Source organism: Pseudophryne corroboree, chromosome 4, assembly GCF_028390025.1.
Source record: "Pseudophryne corroboree isolate aPseCor3 chromosome 4, aPseCor3.hap2, whole genome shotgun sequence".
In the NCBI taxonomy this organism is placed as follows: Eukaryota; Metazoa; Chordata; class Amphibia; order Anura; family Myobatrachidae; genus Pseudophryne; species Pseudophryne corroboree.
In genome coordinates this window covers 870918647-870944747 of record NC_086447.1, presented here as the reverse complement: position 1 = coordinate 870944747, position 26101 = coordinate 870918647, and positions in this window count along the sequence as shown.

The window sequence follows — 26101 nt, the reverse complement described above, 5'->3', positions numbered from 1 at the left end:
TACCGTACTGCGTCTGCTGCTAATATAGACTGGATGATAATGAGATATAAAATATATATATATATCACTACTGCAGCCGGACAGGTATATATTATATAATGACGGACCTGCTGGACACTGTCAGCTCAGCACTGCAGACTCCTAAAGTAAGCTACTAGTAGTATCAAGAAGATAGAAAAAAAAAACCACACCACAGGTAGGTGGTATACAATTATGGATGGACTAGCGACTGCCGACACAGAGGTAGCTACAGCCGTGGACTACCGTACTGCGTCTGCTGCTAATATAGACTGGATGATAATGAGATATAAAATATATATATATATCACTACTGCAGCCGGACAGGTATATATTATATAATGACGGACCTGCTGGACACTGTCAGCTCAGCACTGCAGACTCCTAAAGTAAGCTACTAGTAGTATCAAGAAGATAGAAAAAAAAAAAAAAACACCACAGGTAGGTGGTATACAATTATGGATGGACTAGCGACTGCCGACACAGAGGTAGCTACAGGCGTGGACTACCGTACTGCGTCTGCTGCTAATATAGACTGGATGATAATGAGATATAAAATATATATATATATATATCACTACTGCAGCCGGACAGGTATATATTATATAATGACGGACCTGCTGGACACTGTCAGCTCAGCACTGCAGACTCCTAAAGTAAGCTACTAGTATCAAGAAGATAGAAAAAAAAAAAAACCACCACGGGTAGGTGGTATACAATTATGGATGGACGAGCGACTGCCGACACAGAGGTAGCTACAGCCGTGGACTACCGTACTGCGTCTGCTGCTAATATAGACTGGATGATAGTGATATAAAAAATATATATATATATCACTACTGCAGCCGGACAGGTATATATTATATAATGACGGACCTGCTGGACACTGTCAGCTCAGCACTGCAGACTCCTAAAGTAAGCTACTAGTAGTATCAAGAAGATAGAAAAAAAAAACCACCACAGGTAGGTGGTATACAATTATGGATGGACTAGCGACTGCCGACACAGAGGTAGCTACAGCCGTGGACTACCGTACTGCGTCTGCTGCTAATATAGACTGGATGATAATGATATAAAATATATATATATATATCACTACTGCAGCCGGACAGGTATATATTATATAATGACGGACCTGCTGGACACTGTCAGCTCAGCACTGCAGACTCCTAAAGTAAGCTACTAGTATCAAGAAGATAGAAAAAAAAAAAAAAAACACCACGGGTAGGTGGTATACAATTATGGATGGACGAGCGACTGCCGACACAGAGGTAGCTACAGCCGTGGACTACCGTACTGCGTCTGCTGCTAATATAGACTGGATGATAATGATATAAAAAATATATATATATCACTACTGCAGCCGGACAGGTATATATTATATAATGACGGACCTGCTGGACACTGTCAGCAGAATGCGTTTATAGAATAAAAACACCACACGACGAGTGTTTAACTTTTTCAGGCAGACAATCACAATATACTGGTGGTCAGTGGTCACTGGTCAGTCACACTGGCACTGGCAGTGGCACTCTGGCAGCAAAAGTGTGCACTGTTAAAATATGTACTCCTGCTATAACTGCTTCCCAGTCTCCCCCACAATTAAGCTGTGTGAGCAGTGAGCACTCAGCACAGTCAGATATACAGTATTACATAGATGATGCAGCACACTGAGGGCACACTGAGGCTGAGCACAGATATGGTATGTGACTGTGTCACACTGTGTATCGTTTTTTTTCAGGCAGAGAACGGATTAATTAAACTGGTGGTCACTGGTCACACTATCAGCAAGTAGTAGTGGTCACTGGTCAGTCACACTGGCACTGGCAGTGGCACTCTGGCAACAAAAGTGTGCACTGTTAAAATATGTACTCCTGCTATAACTGCTCCCCAGTCTCCCCCACAATTAAGCTGTGTGAACAGTGAGCACTCAGCACAGTCAGATATACAGTATTACATAGATGATGCAGCACACTGAGGGCACACTGAGGCTGAGCACAGATATGGTATGTGACTGTGTCACACTGTGTATCGTTTTTTTTCAGGCAGAGAACGGATTAAACTGGTGGTCACTGGTCACACTATCAGCAAGTAGTACTCCGTCCTAATATGCTCCCCAAAATTAGTAAATCAAGTGTCACTCTCTACTCTCTCTCTAGTCTACAGTCTAAACGGAGAGGACGCCAGCCACGTCCTCTCCCTATCAATCTCAATGCACGTGTGAAAATGGCGGCGACGCGCGGCTCCTTATATAGAATCCGAGTCTCGCGATAGAATACGAGCCTCGCGAGAATCCGACAGCGGGATGATGACGTTCGGGCGCGCTCGGGTTAGCCGAGCAAGGCGGGAAGATCCGAGTCTGCCTCGGACCCGTGTAAAAAGGCTGAAGTTCGGGGGGGTTCGGTTTCCGAGAAACCGAACCCGCTCATCTCTAACCTCCAGTATTACTTACAGTAGGAGCTTTACATTCTGAAGAGATAGAATTCTACCTTACACATTGTCCGGCAGTTCCTGTAGTTTTGGGTCACCCTTGGCTTGCCTTTCATAATCCCACCATTGATTGGCGGTCCGGGGAGATTTCCCAATGGGGTCCTTTTTGTGTTAAGGAATGTATTTCCCATCCAGTCCAGGTTGCAGCAGTCGTCCCAGAACTTATTCCTGTGGAATATCAGGATTTTGCCGATGTGTTCTCCAAAGGCAATGCGGACATTCTGCCTCCCCATCGGTCCTACGACTGTGCAATAGAGTTAGTTCCAGGTGCCACTTTGCCTAAAGGGAGATTATATGCCCTGTCCGGGCCAGAAACCACGGCCATGAATAATTATATTCAGGAAAGCCTTAAGAAATGTTTTATTAGGCCTTCTAAATCTCCATTGAGTGCAGGATTTTTCTTTGTTGAGAAAAAAGATGGGTCGCTTAGACCATGTATTGATTTTAGGGCCCTGAATAAGATCTCTGTGAAAAACACCTATCCTTTGCCCTTAATTTCAGTGCTTTTTGATCAGTTACGCTCCGCCGTGATCTTTTCAAAAATTGATCTTAGGGGAGCTTACAACCTCATCCGAATAAAATCTGGGGATGAGTGGAAGACGGCTTTCAGCACTCAGTCGGGTCACTATGAATACCTGGTGATGCCGTTCGGCCTGTCAAATGCTCCGGCGCTTTTTCAAGACCTCATTAACGATGTTCTCCGTGACTTCCTTGGGAAGTTCGTGGTCGTTTAAATATCTAGACGACATTTTGATATACTCTGAGTCTATTGAACAACATGTTACCCAGGTGCGTCTGGTTCTTCAAAAGTTACGAGAGAATCATTTATATGCTAAGCTTGAGAAGTGTGATTTTCACATCACAGAGGTGTCTTTCTTGGGGTATTGTTAGGCGCCGGGGTCCACTCGTCGGTGCGGCCCGGCGCCTAGCAACCAGGGACGCCGTACGCGTACAGCCGCCGGCTCCCTGGCAACGCTAGACGCCGGGCGCACTGAGCCGCACGGACCCTAGCAACGGGGACGCCACTGGCGGACCGCGTTCCCCGTTGCTGGGTCCAGTTAAAATGATTGTGCACCTGTTTCCTGGCCGTGCAGCAAGGCAGCTGCACGCCATTTGTGTAATCAGCCCTGTCAGCAGCTGATTGGAGGACTCCTGTTTATATGCACTCTCAGGGCTTCTCACAGACGCCGGTAATAGCTTCCTGCATGCTGTCCTTGTTTGCTGAGAGTCTGTTTCCAGTCTTGCTGTATCCGGTCGTTCCAGTCTCCAGTAGTCCTGTACTCGGAAGTTGTCATCTTGTTCCTGGAGTCCTGACTGATCACCCTTTAACATCCAGTGGTGTTCGTGAGTCGCGGCTTTGCCGTGTGTTGCGGCTTGTCCGCTTTAGCATTTATTATTTGTGTTTTGGAGCATTTTGCGGAGGGTTCCGCTTCCACAGGTCCACTCTGGTATCCGGCGGTGCTGGGTAGGAGTATTGGACAAGTGGATTTTTGGTTGTCCTTTTCCCTGGTGGTTTTTCCGCACATACTTCAGGTCTTTGCTAGTTAGCTTGTTGCCCCTGGCCTGTTGTCAGTCAGAGGTCCTCTTGTTATCATCCTGCCTCGGATTTCCCTTTGTCTCTCATTAAGACCGGGGGGCACCGGAGTTGGGCAGACATAATCCGCCCTTCAAACGTGGCTGCCAAGGGCTCAAGAAACCATAGTCTCGCAAGGGATTTCCGATAGCACGGGTGAGACAATAGAGTTAGGGCGCCAGGGGCAACTAGTCTTTCCTGCTCCCGTTACCAGCATTCCATTCCAGCGCTCTGGTCATTGTCATAAGATCTCCTCTGGTCAGGAGTGCTGGAATCATAACATTATTACCGGCCACACCAAAACTTAAAATTAAACGGGGTTTAATTTTTTTCTCATTCAGTTTTGTAAGAGTTTATCGGCCTCATGAATCCAACAGGTTTAGGGCCAAATCCTGGTCAGCTCTTAGTCAGCCAGATTCAAGAACTTACTCAGATGGTTCAGGATCTTTCCCTTCGGGTGAAGTCGCAGGAAGATCTTTTGCGAACTTCCCCGAAGGTAGTCCCTGAACCAAAGATGCATTTGCCTGACCGTTTTTCTGGTGATAGGAAAGAGTTTTTTAATTTTAAAGAATCCTGTAAACTTTATTTTCGTTTAAGACCGATCTCCTCGGGTACTGAATCTCAGCGGGTTGGGATTATTATTTCTTTGCTCCAGGGGGATCCTCAGACCTGGGCATTTGGTTTAAAAGCAGAGGATCCGGCCTTGTTGTCAGTAGACGCCTTTTTTGGGTCTTTAGGGCTATTGTATGATGACCCTGATAGAGAGGCATCTGCTGAAGGTCAGTTGCGCGCTCTCAGACAGGGTAGGAATCCTGCAGAGGTTTATTGTACGGAGTTTCGCCGTTGATCGAACGACTGTGGCTGGAATGACCCAGCCCTGCGCAGTCAGTTTCGCCTCGGCTTATCAGAGTCTATAAAAGACAGTCTCCTTCAGTATCCCGCTCCTGAGACTCTCGATAAACTCATGGAGCTTTCTATTAAGATGGATCGTCGTCTCAGAGAGCGGAGGGCTGAAAAAGGAGCACCTGTCAGGTGAACTCCATGTGTATATTCCATTCCTGAGGACGTAGAGGAGCCCATGCAGATGGGTCTCTCCCGGCTGTCTCCTGAAGAAAGAGCCAGAAGGCAAAACTCTGGTCTTTGTTTGTACTGTGGGGGTAAGGGACATTTTGCTCGTAATTGTCCGAACAAGTCGGGAAACGCCTCGACCAGGTGAATTGTGAGGGGGTTCACCTAGGTCTGCAGCTTATCTCCTCGAATAACTCCCTTTTAGTCCCAGCTAAAGTTTCCTTTGGCAGCCTCAGTTCTTCGGTGTCGGCTTTTGTTGACAGTGGAGCTGCAGGAAACTTTATGGATTTAACTTGGGCTAAGGCCTTAGGCATTCCTCAGTTATCTTTGGGTAGGTGTGTCACCATGCATGGCTTAGATGGGAGTCCACTGTCCAATGGGGTTATTTCCCTCTGTACACCCCCTGTACTACTTACGGTAGGAGCTCTTCATTCTGAAAAAATCGAGTTCTTCCTTACCCATTGCCCAGCAGTTCCAGTGGTTCTGGGTCACCCTTGGCTGGCCTTTCATAATCCCACCATTGATTGGCGGTCGGGGGAGATTTCACAATGGGGTACCTTCTGTGATAAAGAATGTATTACGTTTCCAGTCAGAATAGCAGCTGCCATTCCTGAACTAATTCCCGTGGAATACCAAGAGTTTGCTGATGTGTTCTCCAAGGGCAATGCAGACATTCTGCCTCCACATCGGCCTTTTGATTGTGCTATTGAGCTAATTCCTGGTGCCGCATTGCCAAAGGGAAGGTTATATGCTTTATCCGGGCCAGAAACTGCGGCCATGAATGATTATGTTAAGGAGAGCCTAGGGAAAGGATTTATTAGGCCATCAAAATCTCCTTTAAGTGCAGGCTTCTTCTTTGTGGAGAAAAAGGATGGCTCGCTTAGACCTTGCATTGACTTTAGAGCCCTGAATAAAATCTCAGTAAAAAATACTTATCCTCTGCCGCTGATTTCTGTCCTCTTTGATCAGCTGCGTTCGGCTGTGATTTTTTCTAAAATTGACCTAAGAGGAGCGTATAACCTCATCCGAATCAAGTCTGGAGATGAGTGGAAGACGGCCTTCAGTACTCAGTCGGTCACTACGAGTACCTGGTGATGCCGTTCGGCTTGTCTAATGCTCCAGCAGTTTTCCAGGACCTCATTAACGATGTGCTCCGTGACTTCCTAGGGAAATTCGTGGTCGTTTACTTAGACGACATCCTGATTTATTCTGACTCAATTGAACAACATGTTACCCAGTTGCGTCAGGTTCTTCAAAAGTTACGTGAGAATCATCTATATGCCAAGCTGGAGAAATGTGAGTTTCATGTCACGGAGGTATCTTTTTTAGGGTACATTATTTCCCCTCGGGGATTTTTCATGGAACCTAAGAAGCTCCAGGCCATCCTTAGTTGGGCGCAACCCACCAATTTAAAAGCAATTCAGCGCTTTTTAGGGTTTGCGAATTACTATAGGAGGTTCATTCATTCTTTTTCCGACCTGGTTGCTCCCATTGTGGCTCTGACAAAGAAAGGAGCGGATCCTACCAACTGGTCGCGTGAAGCTGAGTTGTCCTTTCGGGCCCTGAAACAAGCTTTTGTCTCGGCTCCAGTCCTCAGACATCCCAATCCAGAATTGCCCTTCGTTGTGGAGGTTGATGCCTCGGAGGTTGGAGTGGGAGCTATCCTATCTCAAAAGGATCCGGAGTCTCTGGAACTACATCCTTGTGCCTTTATGTCCAGGAAATTCTCCTCCGCTGAATCCAACTATGACGTTGGTAACCGGGAGTTACTGGCAATAAAATGGGCTTTCGAGGAGTGGAGGCATTGGCTGGAGGGAGCAACACATACTATTTCAGTATTGACTGACCATAAAAACCTGCAATACATCGAATCAGCTAAGCGGCTGAATGCCCGGCAGGCTCGTTGGGCTTTATTCTTTACTCGTTTCAAATTTATTATCACTTTCAGGCCAGGTTCCAAGAATACCAAGGCGGATGCCCTGTCACGCAGTTTTCTTCCGGTTCACAATAACAGTCCTGTTACTCCCATACTTCCATCTTCAGTCATTTGGGCAGGCCTCACACAGGATTTATTTACCCAGTTAAAACAGCTTCAACACCAAGCTCCTGGAAATACTCCTGCTGGTCGTCTTTACGTCCCTGAGTTTTTGAGAGCTACTGTTTTGACTGAGTTCCATGATAACAAAGTTTCCGGGCATCCGGGGATCTCTAAGACTTTGGAGTTAGTCTCCCGCTCAGTATGGTGGCCTGGTCTTTCTAAAGATGTTAAGGAGTTTGTTTTTTCATGTCAGGTTTGTGCACAGCATAAGGTTCCCCGTTCCTTGCCTATCGGGCAACTTATGCCCTTAAATGTCCCCCTCAGGCCATGGTCTCATATTTCCATGGATTTTGTGGTAGACCTTCCCCTTTCAGCCGGATTCCGAGTCATATGGGTGGTAGTGGACCGTTTTAGCAAGATGGCTCATTTCATTGCTCTTCCCCGACTGCCATCTGCCCAAGGATTGGCAGTTTTGTTTCTCCGCCATGTTTTCAGACTTCATGGGTTGCCCACTGATATTGTTTCTGATCGGGGTCCACAATTCATTGCACAATTCTGGAAGTGTTTTTGTGCTTCATTGAAGATGAAATTGTCATTAACATCCGGTTACCACCCCCAATCCAACGGGCAAACCGAGCGAGTTAACCAATCATTGAAACAGTATTTGCGTTTGTACTCAGCCAAACTCCAGAATGATTGGTCCGAGTTTCTTCCATTGGCGGAGTTTGCTTACAATAATTCTTGTCATTCCTCCACTAATGTGTCTCCATTCTTTTCAGTTTTTGGTTTTCACCCCAGAGCTAATTCTTTTTTTCAACATTCCTCAGTTTCCTCGCTAACCTTAACCTCCCATCTCAGAGCCATTTGGAAAAAAGTGCACCTTGCTCTCAGAAAAACGGCCTTTCAAGAGAAAAAAATTTCTGACAGGCTCCGACGTCCTTGCACTTTTAAGGTGGGAGAAAGGGGTATGGTTGTCGACTCGTAACATTAGACTTCGACAATCCTCGGCTAGATTGGGACCCAAATTTATTGGACCATTTCATATTATTAAAAAAGTCAACCCAGTTGCTTTCCGGTTACGTTTACCAAGATCTCTCCGGATTGGAAATACGTTTCATTGCTCCCTGTTGAAACCATACGTTTCTTCCAGTAGATTTCCTCGGAAGATCTCTCAGGGAAGATCTCCAGTGGATGTACAGGGACAACAGGAGTTCCTGGTGGAGAAGGTTCTCGATTCCAAATTGTCCCGGGGCAGGCTTTATTTTCTGGTTCACTGGAGAGGCTATGGTCCAGAGGAAAGGTCTTGGGTCCTGGATAAGGATCTTCATGCCCCGAGGCTCAAGAGGGCATTTTTTCGGGAATTTCCTCGGAAGCCTGGCTTTAGGGGTTCCTTGACCCCTCCTCAAGGGGGGGGTACTGTTAGGCGTCGGGCTCCGCTCGTCGGTGCGGCCCGGCGCCTAGCAACCAGGGACGCCGTACGCGTACAGCCGCCGGCTCCCTGGCAACGCTAGACGCCGGGCGCACTGAGCCGCACGGACCCTAGCAACGAGGACGCCACTGGCGGACCGCGTTCCCCGTTGCTGGGTCCAGTTAAAATGATTGTGCACCTGTTTCCTGGCCGTGCAGCAAGGCAGCTGCACGGCATTTGTGTAATCAGCCCTGTCAGCAGCTGATTGGAGGACTCCTGTTTATATGCACTCTCAGGGCTTCTCACAGACGCCGGTAATAGCTTCCTGCATGCTGTCCTTGTTTGCTGAGAGTCTGTTTCCAGTCTTGCTGTATCCGGTCGTTCCAGTCTCCAGTAGTCCTGTACTCGGAAGTTGTCATCTTGTTCCTGGAGTCCTGACTGATCACCGTTTAACATCCAGTGGTGTTCGTGAGTCGCGGCTTTGCCGTGTGTTGCGGCTTGTCCGCTTTAGCATTTATTATTTGTGTTTTGGAGCATTTTGCGGAGGGTTCCGCTTCCACAGGTCCACTCTGGTATCCGGCGGTGCTGGGTAGGAGTATTGGACAAGTGGATTTTTGGTTGTCCTTTTCCCTGGTGGTTTTTCCGCACATACTTCAGGTCTTTGCTAGTTAGCTTGTTGCCCCTGGCCTGTTGTCAGTCAGAGGTCCTCTTGTTATCATCCTGCCTCGGATTTCCCTTTGTCTCTCATTAAGACCGGGGGGCACCGGAGTTGGGCAGACATAATCCGCCCTTCAAACGTGGCTGCCAAGGGCTCAAGAAACCATAGTCTCGCAAGGGATTTCCGATAGCACGGGTGAGACAATAGAGTTAGGGCGCCAGGGGCAACTAGTCTTTCCTGCTCCCGTTACCAGCATTCCATTCCAGCGCTCTGGTCATTGTCATAAGATCTCCTCTGGTCAGGAGTGCTGGAATCATAACAGGTATATTATTTCTCCCCAGGGATTTTTCATGGAACCAAAAAAGCTCCAGGCCATCCTTAATTGGGCGCAACCCACAAATTTAAAAGCAATTCAGCGCTTTTCAGGGTTTGCTAATTATCATAGGCGGTTCATTCATACTTTTTCTGACCTAGTCGCTCCCATAGTAGCTTTGACTAAGAAAGGAGCGGATCCCTCCAATTGGTCGCATGAAGCTGAGTTAGCCTTCCGGGCCTTGAAACAGGCCTTTGTCTCGGCTCCTGTCCTTAGACATCCTAATCCGGAGCTTCCCTTTATTGTGGAGGTTGATGCCTCAGAGGTTGGAGTGGGAGCAATCCTTTCTCAGGAAGATCCGGAGTCTCTGGAGTTACATCCTTGTGCTTTCATGTCCAGGAAATTCTCCTCCGCTGAATCCAACTATGACATTGGTAATCGGGAATTACTGGCAGTAAAATGGGCTTTCGAGGAATGGAGGCATTGGTTGGAGGGAGCTAGGCATACTATTACTGTTTTTACTGACCATAAGAACCTGCAATATATTGAATCAGCCAAACGACTTAATGCTCGGCAGGCACGTTGGGCATTGTTTTTTACTCGTTTCAGGTTTATAATTACCTTCAGGCCTGGTTCCAAGAATACGAAAGCTGATGCCCTGTCACGTTGCTTTCTTCCAGTTCACAATAGCAATCCTGTCACTACCCCCATAGTTACATCTTCAGTCATCCGGGCAGGCCTCACACAGGATTTATTTACTCAGTTAAACCAGCTTCAACACCAAGCTCCTAGACTTACTCCTGTTGGTCGTCTTTTTGTCCCCGAATTTTTGAGAGGCACTGTTTTAACTGAGTTTCATGACAACAAAGTCTCGGGGCATCCGGGTATCACTAAGACCTTGGAGTTAGTCTCTCGCTCAGTGTGGTGGCCGAGTCTTTCTAAAGACGTTAAGGAATTCGTCCATTCCTGTCAGATTTGTGCACAGCATAAGGTTCCTCGTTCATTGCCTATCGGGCAACTCATGCCTTTAGCCGTTCCTCTCAGGCCATGGTCTCATATTTCCATGGATTTCGTGGTGGACCTTCCCCTTTCAGCCGGATTTCGAGTCATTTGGGTGGTAGTGGACAGTTTTAGTAAAATGGCTCATTTCATTGCTCTTCCCTGATTACCCTCTGCTCAAGGGTTGGCAGTTTTGTTCCTCCGTCATGTGTTCAGGCTCCATGGTTTGCCCACTGATGTTGTCTCTGATCGGGGTCCGCAATTCATCGCACAATTCTGGAAACGTTTTTGTGCCTCATTGAAGATGAAACTGTCTTTAACATCTGGTTACCATCCACAGTCTAACGGGCAAACCGAACGAGTCAACCAGTCATTAAAACAGTACTTACGCTTGTATTCGGCCAAACTCCAGAATGATTGGTCCGAGTTTCTTCCTTTGGACGAATTTGCTTATAATAACTCTTGTCATTCCTCCACCAAGGAGTCCCCATTCTTTTCAGTCTTTGGTTTTCATCCTAGAGCCAATTCTTTTTTCCATCATTCTACAGTTTCCCCGTTGACCTTAACCTCCCATCTCAGAGCAATTTGGAGAAAAGTGCACCTTGCCCTCAGAAAAGCGGCCTTCCAAGAAAATAAATTTTCTGATAGACTCCGACGTCCTTGCACTTTTAAGGTGGGAGATAAGGTATGGTTGTCAACTCGTAACATCAAGCTCCGACAACCCTCGGCTAGACTGGGACCTAAATTTATTGGACCATTTCTTATTATTAAGAAGGTCAACCCAGTTGCTTTTCGGCTACGCTTGCCAAGATCTCTCAGAATTGGAAATACTTTCCACTGTTCCCTGTTGAAACAATGTGTTTCTTCCAGGAGATTTCCTCGGAGGACCTTCCAGGGTAGATCTCCAGTGGATGTGCAGGGACAACAGGAGTTCATGGTAGAGAAGGTTTTAGATTCTAAAGTGTCCCGAGGCCGGCTTTACTTTTTGGTTCACTGGAAAGGCTACGGTCCGGAGGAAAGGTCTTGGGTCCTGGATAAGGATCTCCATGCCCCTAGACTCAAGAAGTTGTTCTTTCTGGAATTTCCTCAGAAGCCTGGCGTTAGGGGTTCGTTGACCCCTCCTCAAGGGGGGGGGGGTACTGTTAGGCGCCGCGGTCCGGGACGTCCTCCCGGCCCGGCGCCTAGCAACTAGGGACGTCGTGCGCACTTAGCCGCCGGGTCCCTAGCAACGCTGGGACGCCGTGCGCGCTGAGCCGCCGGCTCCCTAGCAACGCTAGGACGCCGGGCGCGCCGAGCCGCCAGGACCCTAGCAACGGGGACGCCACGGGCGGACCGCGTTCCCCGTTGCAGGGTGGATTAATCACTATGCACACATGTTTCTGGTCGTGCAGCAGGGCAGCTGCACGACATTGGTGGTAATCAGGCTCTGGACTCTGATTGGGGAATTCCCTGTTAAATGCCTTCTCAGTGCCTCACACAGATGCCGGTGATAGCTTCCTGCATGCTGCTCATGTTTGGTTTAGATCTGTTCCTGGTCTGCTGTGTCCGGTCATTCCAGTCTTAAGAGTTCCTGAGTCTTGGTGTTTGTCATCTCATCCCAAGGGGTTCTCCTGGTCCTCATTTACCTGTGACACTCTATTGAGGACCTCGCTTGGTTTCGTGAGTGACGGCTCTGCCGTGTGTTGCAGCCTAGGCCGCTTAATATTGTTTGCTGGTTGGAGCATTTGCGGAGGTATCCGCTTCCACAGTCCTCTCCGGTACTCGGCGGTGCCGTGTAGGAGAGTGGACAAGTGGAGTATTTTAGTTGTCCTTTTCCCTGGCGGAGATCCGCACATACTTTAGTTTTAGGTCTGTTAGTAGCCCCTGGCCTTGTTTAGTTAGAGGGCCCCTTGTTATATCCCTGTCTCGGTTCACTCTTTGTCTCCAATTAAGACCTGAGGGGGCATCGAAGTTGGGCAGACGTAATCCGCCCTTCAAACGCGGCTGCCATGGGCTCAAGAAACCATAGTCTCGCAAGAGTGTACTGACAGCACGGGCGAGACAACGGAGATAGGGTGCCAGGGGCTATTCCCATTCCTTTCCCCTTTCCCAGCATTACGTTCCGGTATTCAGGTCTCTTCACATAAGATCACCCCAGACCTGAGTACTAGAATCATAACAATAGTGGCTCTCTGGGCCACCCTAAAATCTGTGTACAGGGATTTGAGAGTGGTCTCAATCTTGCAGTCAGCCGTGTCCTTTAAGGAGGCTGCCCCAGGGACAGGTAAGACTATCTTACGTGACAACCTAGATACCGATGTGTCTACAATCGGTGGGGTTTCCCATTTTTTCCTATCCTCCTGAGGAAAAGGGAAGGATATTAGTAATCTCTTGGGGATTAGAAACTTCTTCTCAGGATTAACCCAAGTTTCTTCAAACAGAGCATTTAACTCTTTTGATGCAGGAAAAGTAGCAGAGGATTTATTTTTTTACGCTAAAATAAGACTCCTCCACCTCCTCTGTCACCTTATCAGGAATTTGTAGAACGTTTCTAATAGCTTATGTCAGAGCTTGTATTCCCTGTGACAGAGTTGAATCCCCTTCCACTGAGCCCACCTCACCCTCCTCTGTATCTGACATGTCATCAGTGTCAGTCTGCAGGATCTGGGCCAGTGTACGCTTTTGTGGACAAATGGCAGGGGTTTGAGACGCTGGTATGGGAAGTGATTCTCTATTCATCAGGTCATCCACAGACTGTCTTAAGTATTGCGTATCTTTCTCATTCTGGGATAATTTATCAGAAATATTCGAGATCATCCCTTTTAGAGAATCAAACCATGTTGGTTCGTCGGATCCACTAGCCTGAGAATGTGTACTATCCTGTGTACATTGTAGTGATCCCCCTGGGGAAGAACACACTCCTTAGACATTGTAATGTGAAAGTACACACACACACACACACACACACACACACACACACACACACACACACACACACACGAGAAAGGTTAAGCACAGTTAACCCACACAGAGCCCTTTTAGGGTGACACAGAGTATGATGGAGCCAACCACACAGCGCCCTTCTTGCTAAAGCTTAAGCTTACCTGGTTCACAGACTAAGTACCCTTAATAGGGTATTAGTACTCTTATACTGGTCCCCCCCCCCCTTGCTATGACCCCCTGGTATCGCTAAAGTAGTCTGGAGTCCTTGTAGCTTCTCTACCAATCTGTTCAGTAAGAGCTGCAGAGGGAAAATGGCGCTGATGAGCCGCTGGATCCACTCATAGTGAAGCCCTGCCTCCTTAATGGCATACGGTCTTCCCGGTTTTTATACTGGCTGAGGTTATATGGTTTGCTTTACAGTGGGTTAGAACTAGAGATGAGCGGGTTTGGTTCTCCAAGAACCGAACCCCCCACGAACTCCACGTGGTTTACACTGGTCCGAGGCAGGCTCGGTTCTTCCCCCCTGACTCGGAAAATCCGAACAAGGCAAAACGTCATCATCTCACTGTCGGATTCTCGTGAGATTTGGATTCCATATAAAGAGCCGCGTGTCGACGACATTTTCACTCGTGCATTGTAGAGAGAGTGGAGAGGACGTGGCTACGTTCTCTCAGTGGAAATCTCAATATCAGTGCTCAGCAGTGCTTACTTATTGCTGCTCAGTAATACTAGTAGTGTGTCTCTCCTGCTCAGTGTCAGTTCTAGTATCCTCAACAGTGCTCAGTATCACTGCTCATTGTCTTGTGCTGCACTGTGGTGCTCAGTATACTACAGTACATTACTAATAGTCCAGGGCTGCATCTTGCTGCTCAGTGTCAGTTCTAGGATCCTCATCAGTGCTCAGTATCACTGCTCATTGTCTTGTGCTGCATTGTGGTGCTCAGTATACTACAGTACATTCAGAGCCGGTTCGAGGGCCCTCGGCGCCCTGGGCAGGGAATGGGGGCATGGCTTAATACAGGGGGCGTGGCCAGTTACGCCCCCTGTACAGTGGAAGCGCCGCTTAAATGCTGAGCGGTGCGCGATGACGTCATCGCGCACCGCACAGCAAAAGGTCCCCTCCACGAAGGGAAACTAGACGCATAGCGTCTAGTTCCCTTCGCGGGGAGGACCTTTGCTGTGCGGTGCGCGATGACGTCATCGCGCACCGCTCAGCAAAGGTCCTCTCCGCGAAGGGAAACTAGACGCTACGCTTCACAGGGGACCACAGCCGCAGAGCCGGGGGACACAGCGGGCAGCGGAGGGCACAGCAATGGCGGATCTTGCCATGGTGCGGCGCCCTCCGGATGGCGCCAGCGCCCTCCGGAAGGCGGCGCCCCGGGCAAAAGTCCTGCTTGCCCGTGGCAAGATCCGCCACTGAGTACATTACTAATAGTCCAGTGTCTTGTGCTGCATCTTGCTGCTGTAGGGTGCTGTGGTAGTGTCCTATCACTGTGCATAGGTCATCATCATTCCAGTCACAGTGGTATCTGGTATCTATTTAGTGGTATCTAATTCCAGACATTACCGCTGTCTAATTCCAGATATATTGCTGGCATATAATTCCACACATTAAAAAATGGAGAACAAAAGTGTGGAGGGTAAAATAGGGAAAGATCAAGATCCACTTCCACCTAGTGCTGAAGTTGCTGTCACTAGTCATGGCAGAGACGATGAAATGCTATCAACGTCGTCTGCCAAGGCAGATGCCCAATGTCATAGTAGAGAGCATGTAAAATTCAAAAAGTAAAAGTTCAGTAAATTGACCCAAAAATCTAAATTAAAATTGTCTAAAAAGCGTAAACTTGCCAATATGCCATTTACGACACAGAGTGGCAAGGAACGGCTGGGGCTCTGGCATATGTTCATGGCTAGTGGTTCAGCTTCACATGAGGATGGAAGCACTCATCCTCCCGCTAGAAAAATGAAAAGAGTTAAGTTGGCAAAAGCACAGCAAAGAAATGTGCGTTCTAAATCACAAATCCCCAAGGAGAGTCCAAATGTGTCGGCGGGTGCGATGCCTGACCTTCCCAACACTGGACGGGAACAGGTGGCTCCTTCCACCATTTGCACGTCCCCTGCAAGTGCTGGAAGGAGCACACACAGTCCAGTTCCTGATATTCAAATTGAAGATGTCACTATTGAAGTACACCAGGATGAGGATATGGGTGTTGCTGGCGCTGAGGAAATTGACAAGGAAGATTCTGATGGTGAGGTGGTTTGTTTAAGTCAGGCACCTGGGAAGACACCTGTTGTCCGTGGGATGAATAAGGCCATTGACATGCCTGGTCAAAATACACAAAATACAAAAAAAAAAAAATCACCTCTTCGGTGTGGAATTATTTCAACAGAAATGCGGACAACTGGTGTCAAGCCGGGTGTTGCCTTTGTCAAGCTGTAATAAGTAGGGGTAACGGTTAACCACCTAGGAACATCCTCCCTTATACATCACCTGGAGCGCATTGATCAGAAGTCATTGAGAAGTTCAAAAACTTTGGGTGACAGCGGAAGCAGTCCACTGACAACTAAATTCCTTCTTCCTCTTGTACCCAAGCTCCTGCAAACCACACCACCAACTCCCTCAATGTCAATTTCCTCCTTTAACAGGAATGCTAATAGTCCTGCAGGCCATGTCACTGGCAAGTCTGACGAGTCCTCTCCTAACTGGGATTCCTCAGATGGATCCTTGAGTGGAACGCCTACTGCTGCTGTTGTTACTGCTGGCTCTGCTGTTGTTGCTGCTGGGAGTCGATCGTCATCCCAGAGGGGAAGTCAGAAGACCACTTGTACTACTTCCAGTAAGCAATTGACTGTCCAACAGATGAAATATCACAGCAGTCATCCTGTTGCAAAGCGGATAACTCAGGCCTTGACAACTATGTTGGTGTTAGACGTGCGTCCGGTATCCACAGTTAGATCACAGGGACTTAGAGAATTGCTTGAGGTAGTGTGTCCCCGGTACCAAATCCCATCTAGGTTCCACTTCTCTAGGCAGGCGATACCAAGAATGTACACAGACGTCAGAAAAAGAGTCACTAGTGTCCTAAAAAATGCAGTTGTACCCACTTTCCACTTAACCACGGACATGTGGACAAGTGGAGCAGGGGAGACTAAGGACTATATAACTGTGACAGCCTACTGGATAGATGTATTGCCTCCCGCAGCAACAACAGTGGAGGCACCAGTAGCAGCATCTCGCAAACGCCAACTCGTTCCTAGGCAGGCTACGCTTTCTATCACTGCTTTCCATAAGAGGCACACAGCTGACAACCTCTTACGGAAACTGAGGAACAACATCGCAGATTGGCTTACCCCAATTGGACTCTCCTGGGGATTTGTGATATCGGACAACGCCATCAATATTGTGCGTGCATTAAATGTGGGCAAATTCCAGCATGTCCCATGTTTTGCACATACAATTAATTTGGTGTAGCATAATTTTTTTTAAAACAACAGGGGCGTGCAGGAGATGCTGTCGGTGGCCCCAAAAATTGCAGGCCACTTTCGGCATTCAGCCCCCGCGTGCCGAAAACTGGAGTGCCAGCAAACACTCATGAACATGCCCTGCCATCAGCTGAAGCAAGAGGTGGTAACAAGGTGGAATTCAACCCTCTATATGTTTCAGATGATGGAGGAGCAGCAAAAGGCCATTCAAGCCTATACATCTGCCTACAATATAGGCAAAGGAGGGGGAATGCACCTGACTCAAGCGTAGTGGAGAATAATTTCAATGTTGTGCAAGGTTCTCCAACCCTTTGAACTTGCCACACGTGAAGTCAGTTCAGACACTGCCAGCCTAAGTCAGGTCATTCCCCTCATCAGGCTTTTGCAGAAGCAGCTGGAGAGATTGAAGGAGGAGCTAAAACGGAGCGATTCTGCTAGGCTTGTGGGACTTGTGGATGGAGCCCTTCATTGGCTTAACCAGGATTCACGGGTAGTCAATCTGTTGAAATCAGAGCACTACATTTTGGCCACCGTGCTCGATCCTAGGTTTAAAGCCTATGCTGTACCTCTCTTTCCAGCAGACACAAGTCTGCAGATGTTCAAAGACCTGCTGGTGAGACAATTGTCAAGTCAAGCGGAACATGACCCGCCAACAGCTCCTCTTTCATTTTCTACCGCCACTGGAGCTGCCAGGAAAAGGATAACATTTCCAAACCACCCGCTGGCGGTGATGCAGGGCAGTCAGGAGCAAGTGCTGACATCTGGTCTGGACTGAAGGACCTGCCAACAATTACTGACATGTCGTCTACTGTCACTGCATATGATTCTGTCACCATTGAAAGAATGGTGGAGGATTATATGAGTGACAGCATCACTGTAGGCATGTCAGACAGTCCCTACATATACTGGCAGGAAAAAGAGGCAAGTTGGAGGCCCTTGCACAAACTGGCTTTATTTTACTAAGTTGCTCCCCCTCCAGTGTGTACTCCGAAAGAGTGTTTAGTGCAGCCGGTCACCTTGTCAGCGATCGGCGTAGGAGGTTACTTCCAGAAAATGTGGAGAAGATGATGTTCATCAAAATGAATTATGATAAATTTCTTCGTGGAGACATTTACCAGCAATTGCCTCCAGAAAGTACACAGGGACCTGTGATGGTGGATTCCAGTGGGGACGAATTAATACTCTGTGAGCAGGAGGATATACACAGTGAAATGGGTGAGGAATTGGGGGATGAGGATGAGGTGGACATCTTGCCTCTGTAGAGCCAGTTTGTGCAAGGAGAGATTGCTTTTTTTTTTGGTGGGGGCCCAAACCAACCAGTAATTTCAGCCACAGTTGTGTGGCAGACCCTGTCGCTGAAATGATGCGTTTGTTAAAGTGTGAATGTCCTGTATATACAACATAAGGGTGGGTGGGACGGCCCAAGGACAATTCCATCTTGCACCTCTTTTTTTTATTTATCTTTGCATCATGTGCTGTTTGGGGACTATTTTTTGAAGTGCCATCCTATCTGACACTGCAGTGCCACTCCTAGATGGGCCAGGTGTTTGTGCCGGCCACTTGGGTCGCTTAGCTTAGTCATCCAGCGACCTCGGTGCAAATTTTAGGATTAAAAATAATATTGTGAGTTGTGAGGTGTTCAGAATAGACTGGAAATGAGTGGAAATTATGGTTATTGAGGTTAATAATACTATAGGATCAAAATGACCCCCAAATTTAAGCTGTTTTTGAAGGTTTTCGGAAAAAAAACCCCACCCAAATCCAATGCATCCGAATCCGACAAAAATTCGAAAGGGTGGTTTTGCCAAAACGCGTCCAAATCCAAAACACGACCGCGGAACCGAATCCAAAACCAAAACACAAAACCCGAAAAATGCCCGCTGCGCATCTCTAGTTAGAACCCCTTTAAGCTGCGGGTATTGTTAGTTGTGGCTTCAGCTCGCCCCTCACAGCGGAACACACCTACATACTCTCTGAAGCCTAGAGCCGCAGCCTGCCTGTCAGTGCTGCGCTCCTACCCTCATGCCGCCATTACAGCCGGCGACCCGCTAACCGGGACGTCAGCTTACTACTCACCACTCTTCTTACTTCTGGCTCTGTTAGGGGTGGCGGCATGCTGCGGGAATGTACGGTCGCCGTGGTGGGGCTTGCAAATGGTTCCCTCAGGAGCTCAGTGTCCTGTCAGTGGGGAATTGGACCATTAACCCTAAAGGAGATTGCCCCCCCCCCCCCCTCCCTAAGTCCCACAAAGCAGGCAGTCTGGTTCCAACCAGTCCTGCCTGAAAACAACAAACAGAAAATAGGATTTTAATACCTACCGGTAAATCCTTTTCTCTTAGTCGGTAGAGGATGCTGGGGACTCCAAAAGGACCATGGGGTATAGACGGGATCCGCAGGAGACATGGGCACTTTAAGACTTTAAATGGCTCCTCCCTCTATGCCCCTCCTCCAGTTATAGGAACTGTGCCCAGGGAGACGGACATTTCGAGGAAAAGGATTTTTGTTAACCAAGGGTGAGTTACATACCAGCTCACACCACAACACACCGTACAACATGGCATTTAACTAAAACCAGTTAACAGCATGAACCAAAAAATCAGCAACAGGCTGATCGAAACCAAAACACAACCTTTGTGTAACAAAAGCAATAACTATCAACAAGTATTGCAGATAGAGTCCGTACTGGGACGCGCGCCCAGCATCCTCTACGGACTAAGAGAAAAGGATTTACCGGTAGGTATTAAAATCCTATTTTCTCCTTCGTCCTAGAGGATGCTGGGGACTCCAAAAGGACCATGGGGTTTATATCAAAGCTCCAGACCGGGCAGGAGAGTGCGGATGACTCTGCAGCACTGATTGAGCAAACATGAGGTCCTCATCAGCCAGTGTATCAAAATTGTAGAATTTTGCAAAAGTGTTTGAACCCGACCAAGTAGCTGCTCGGCAAAGTTGTAGCGCCGAGACTCCCCGGACAGCCGCCCAAGATGAGCCCACCAACCTGGTAGAATTAGCCTTCACTGATTTCGGTAATGGCAATCCATCCGTAGAATGAGCATGCTGAATCGCATTACAGATCCAGCGTGCAATAGTCTGCTTAGAAGCAGGAGCCCCAATCTTGTTGGAAGCGTACAGGACAAACAGAGCCTCCGTTTTCCTAATACGAGCCGTTCTGGCTACATAAATTTCAAAGCTCTGACCACATCGAGAGACTTTGAATCAGCCAAGGCTTCAGTAACCACAGGTACCACAATAAGTTGGTTCATGTGAAACAAAGAAACCACCTTTGGTTGAAATTGTTGACGAGTTCTCAACTCCGCTCTATCCTCGTGGAAAATCAAATAGGGGCTTTTGTGAGACAAAGCCGCCAATTCCGACACCCGCCTTGCGGACGCCAAGGCCAATAGCATGACCACTTTCCAAGTGAGAAATTTCAACTTAACTGTTTGTAAAGGTTCAAACCAATGTGACATAAGGAACTGTAACACCACGTTAAGGTCCCATGGTGCCACTGGGGGCACAAATGGAGGTTGGATGTGCAGAACGCCTTTCACAGAAGTCTGTACTTCTGGAAGCGAGGCCAGTTCCCTTTGAAAAAAAATTGATAAGGCCGAAATCTGCACTTTAATGGAGCCTAACTTCAGGCCCGCATCCACACCTGCTTGTAAAAAATGGAGAAACCGACCCAACTGAAATTCTTCTGTAGGAGCCTTCTTGGATTCACACCAAGACACATATTTTCTCCAAATACGGTGGTAATGCTTCGCCGTTACCTCCTTCCTAGCTTTCAGTACAGTGGGGATGACCTCACCGAGAATACCCTTTTGCGCTAGGATTTTGCGTTCAACCGCCACGCCGTCAAACGTAACCGCGGTAAGTCATGGAACACGCACGCCCCTTGATGTAACAGATCCTCTCTTAGAGGAAGAGGCCAGGGATCTCCTATGAGAAATTCCTGAAGATCCGGATACCAGGCCCTCCGTGGCCAATCTGGAACAACGAGTATCACCTGAACCCTTGTTCTTCTTATGATCCATATCACCTTTGGGATGAGTGGAAGTGGAGGGAACACGTAGACCGACTGATACACCCACGGTGTCACTAGGGCATCCACTGCTACTGCTCGACCTGGAACAATATGTCTGAAGTTTCTTGTTGAGGCGAGACGCCATCATGTCTATTTGAGGAATTCCCAGACTTGTCACTTCTGCAAAGACCTCTTGATGAAGACCCTACTCTCCTGGATGGAGATCGTGTCTGCTGAGGAAGTCTGCTTCCCAGTTGTCCATGCCTGGAGTGAAGACTGTCGACAGAGCGCTTGCCTGTTTTTCCGCCCAGCGCAGAACTTTTGTGGCCTCCGCCATCGCCACTCTGCTCCTTGTTCCGCCCTGGCGGTTTATGTGCGCCACTGCTGTTATGTTGTCTGATTGAATCAGGACGGGCAGGACGTGAAGAAGATGTTCTGCTTGTAGAATGCCGTTGTAGATGGCCCTTAATTCCAGAATGTTTATGTGCAGACAAGCCTCCTGGCTTGACCATTTTCCCTGGAAATTTTGTCCCTTTGTGACTGCTCCCCAACCTCGGAGACTTGCATCCGTGGTTACTAGGATCCTATCTTGGATCCCGAACCTGCGTCCCTCTAGAAGGTGAGAACTTTGGAGCCACCACAGGTGAGAATTCCTGGCCCTGGGAGATAGGCTTATCTTCCGGTGCATGTGTAGGTGAGACCTGGAACACTGAAAAACTCTGGCATGGAACCCGCCAAACGGGATGGCCTAGTAGGCCGCCACCATCTTCCCCAGTACCCGAGTGCATTGATGAATCGACACTCTTGACGGTTTCAGAATCCCCTTGACCATGTTCGGTATTTCCAGAGCTTTTTCCATCGGGAGAAAAATTCTCTGCAGTTCCGTGTCCAGAATCATGCCCTAGAACGACAGCTGTGTTGTCGGAATCAACTGTGACTTTGGCAAATTTAGGAGCCAACCATGTTGTTGCTGAACTGTCAGGGAGAGCGCAACGTTTTTTAGTAACTGCTCCTTTGATCAAGCCTTTATCAGGAGATCGTCCAAGCACGGGATAATTGTGACACCCTGCTTGCGCAGGAGCACCATCATTTCCGCCATTACTTTGGTGAAAATCCTCGGGCCGTGGAAAGACCAAACGGCAACGTCTGAAATTGGTAATGACAATCCTGAACAGCAAACCTCAGGTAAGCCTGATGTGGAGGATATATGGGGACATGTAGGTAAGCATCCTTTATGTCGACTGACACCATAAAACCCCCCCCCTTCCAGACTGGAAATCACTTTTCGGAGAGATTCCATCTTAAATTTGAATCTTTTAAAATATAGATTGAGGGAATTTAAGTTCAGAATCGGTCTGACCGAGCCATCCGGCTTCGGGACCACAAACAGGCTTAAATAAAACCCTTCTCCTCGTTGTGACGGGGGTACCGTGACAATGACTTGCTGTTGACACAGCTTTTGTATTGCAGCACACACTACTTCTCTTTCCGGAAGAGAAGCTGGCAAGGCCGATTTGAAAAATCGGTGGGGGGGGGGGGGGGGGGGGCACGTCTTGAAACTCCAGTTTGTATTAGTGATGAGCGGGTTCAGATCCTCGGGATCCGAACCCGCCCGAACTTCACCTCTTTTGCACGGGTCCGAGCAACTCGAATCCTCCCGCCTTGCTCGGTTAAACCGAGCGCGCCTGAACGTCATCATCCCGCGGTCGGATTCTCGCAAGATTCGTATTCTATATAAGGAGCCGCGTGTCGCCGCCATTTTTCACTCGTGCATTGGAGATGATCGTGAGAGGACGTGGCTGGCGTCCTCTCAGTTTCTATGTTCAGTGGGCTGCAAATATCTGTGCTTAGTGTGCTGCAAATATCTGTGTTCAGTGTGCTGCAAATATCTGTGCTCAGTGTGCTGCAAGTGCAAATATCTATGTTCTCTGCCTGAAAAACGCTCCATATCTGTGCTCAGTGTGCTGCAAATATCTGTGCTCAGTGTGCTAATTGCTATATTGTGGGGACTGGGGACCAGCAGTATTATATAGTAGGAGGGCAGTGCAGAGTTTTGCTGACCAGTGACCACCAGTATTATACGTTCTCTGCCTGAAAACTCTCCATATCTGTGCTGCATTGTAGTATATAGTAGGAGGACAGTGCAGAATTTTGTTGACCACCAGTATAACTATATATAGCAGTACGGTACAGTAGTCCACTGCTCTACCTCTGTGTCGTCAAGTATACTATCCCATCCATACCTGTGGTGCATTTCAGTTTTGCACAGTTTGCTAACCACCTATATATAATATATAGCAGTACGGTACAGTAGGCCACTGCTCTACCTACCTCTGTGTCGTCAAGTATACTATCCATCCATACCTGTGGTGCATTTCAGTTTTGCACAGTTTGCTGACCACCAGTATATAATATATAGCAGTACGGTACAGAAGGCCACTGCTCTACCTACCTCTGTGTCGTCAAGTATACTATCCATCCATACCTGTGGTGCATTTCAGTTTTGCACAGTTTGCTGACCACCAGTATATAATACTAGGTGCTTCATCGCACCCTACGGGCGCTCTTCACACCGTCGCAAGGGGCTACGCCCCTTTAAACCTTGCATGCCTATATGGGGTTCAATATTTGTATTATATGGAGTATTACCTGCATTCCTTTGTTAGTGGTTAAATATTGCACAATGAAAAGGCGTGCGATGGTGAAGGAGGTGCAGCCCCTTGCGACAGCGTGAACAGCACCTGCAGGGCACGATGTACAGAATGAGCGGGTGCGTGGGGGTACTGCGGATGGGGGAGGGTGTCTGTAGATGCTGCAGGTGGAGGGAGGGCAGATGCGGGGGGGCCCGGATGGGGAAGGGTTGGGAGGTGCTGCGGGTGGGGGAGAGACAGAAGAGTGGGGGCTGTAGATGGGGTAGGGGTCCGGAGGCACTGCAGGTGGGGGAGGGGCAGGGGTGCCACGGGGGAGGGGCAGGTGCAGGGATGTTGCGGATGGGTGAAGGGTTCCGGAGGTGCTGTGGGATGGGAAGGGGCGGGGGTGCCAGGGGTGGGGTAGAGGGTCCGGAGGCACCGCGGTGGGGGAGAGGCAGGTGCGGGTGGTGCGGCGGATGGGGAAGGGGGTCCGGAGGCGCTGCAGGTGGTGGAGGGGCAGGTGCGGAGGTGCCGTGGGTGGGTGAGGGGGGGACCGCGAATGGAGGAGGGTGTCTGCAGATGCTGTGGGTGGAGGGGGGCAGGTGTGGGGGGAGACATATATGGGGGGTGGATGGTGGAGGGGGTCTGGAGGTGCTGTGGGTGGTGGAGGGGTGGGGGAGTGGGAGCCGCTGGTGGTGTAGGGGGTCTGGAGGCACAGCGTGTGGGGGAGGGGTGGAGTGTCGCATGTGGTGGAGGGGAAGGTGCGGAGGTGTGGTGCATTGCGGAGGGGTCTGGAGGCGCTGCGGGTACTGTACCTGCCAAAAAGGTAGTTGGAGGGTATGCAGTAACAGAGCCAGGACAGGGGTGACAGGGGTGACAGGGTCAGAACAGGGGTGACGGGGCCAGGACAGGGGTGACGGGGCCAAGACAGGGGTGACGGGGCCAGGACAGAAATGACAGGGACAGGATAGGGATGACAGGGCCAGGGTAGGGGCGGCAGGACCAGGATTTGGTTGACAGGGCCAGGATAGAGGTGACAGGGCCAGGATAAGGGTGACAGGGCCAGGATAGGGGTGACAGGGCCAGGATAAGGGTGAAAGGGCCAGGATAAGGGTGACAGGGCAAGGCCAGGGGTGACAGGGCAAGGCCAGGGGTGACAGGGACATGACAGAACACAGGGCACGGGAGAGATTGTCATTAGGGACAAAACAGTGGTGACAGACAGATGTCTTACCGGAGTCACTGCTGCTGGCTGCTGCTGTTCCACTCCAACCTGTTTGGATCTGCTGCTGGTGGAGACTTGGCTTCCTCTGCCCGTCCGCCTCCCTCCCCCCCACTCCTCAGCCACACACCACGGACCTCGCGCGGCTGCTGGGCACTGTGGTAAGGGGAGACTGGGAGTGACTGGTTAGCCCCCAGGAAACGCTGCGGCTGGAGGGAGGAGGGGATCACAGCATGCACGCGGTGCGGACCTCGCGGCTGCCGGGCACTGTGGTAAGGGGAGACTGGGAGTGACTGGTTAGCCCCCAGGAGACGCTGCGGCTGGAGGGAGGAGGGGGTCATAGCATGCACGCGGCGCGGACCTCGCGGCTGCCGGGCACTGTGGTAAAGGGAGACTGGGAGTGACTGGTTAGCCCCCAGGAGACGCTGCGGCTGGAGGGAGGGGGTCGGAGCCTGCAAGCAGCGCGGACTTCTGCAGCGCTGCCCGCCGGCTAAAGTGTGTGAAGGAGCTGGGCGCACTTCACTGCAGGTGGCAGCGCTGCAGCTAGCGGTGGGGTTGCCGGGGCTGGAGATAACAGAGGCAGTACGGAACCTGCATAGCGGCAGGTGCCCCACAAAACTGCAGCTAAGAAGCGTGGAGTGTGCCAGAAAGTGACGCTCCTCCGCGTCAGAGAGACCCTGCTGAGTATGCTGATGTGGGGGGTCAAGTACACAGTGAGCCGGTACCCGTCTGTCTGTATGGCATACCCCTCACACACACCCATACCTCCCAACTGTCCCGATTTTCGCAGGACAGTCCCATTTTTTGGGGTCTGTCCCACCCGCGGGCCGCAGTGTCCCGCGGTGGGGGGTGGGGGGGCAGTTGGGAAGCTCCTGTACTCGCTGTTCTGCTTAGCATGCACACAGCGTCTATTTAGTGGAGACAGAGGGAGAGGGGGCATCAGGGGGTACGGATTAAGGGTGGGCCCAGGGGGTACGTACCCCGGGCCTCACAGTTTTAGGGGGGCCCCCAGCTGGAGTTGCTCTGTCCCAGCACTGAAGCTCCCCCGTCCTGCCAGTAACAGCAGCATCATTGTCCTACAGTCAGCACACGCTGCTGCGTGTTGGCAGGTCTGTGGTGTTGCAGGGAGGCAGCAGCCTCCCTGCTTTCTTCTGCCTGTGCGGGTGTGTAGGGGGGAGCGACCACCCGCTCTGGATTTACCCCTAGCTGAGGGGCCAAAATCCCATTAAAAAAAAAAAAACCCGGAATTTGCTTA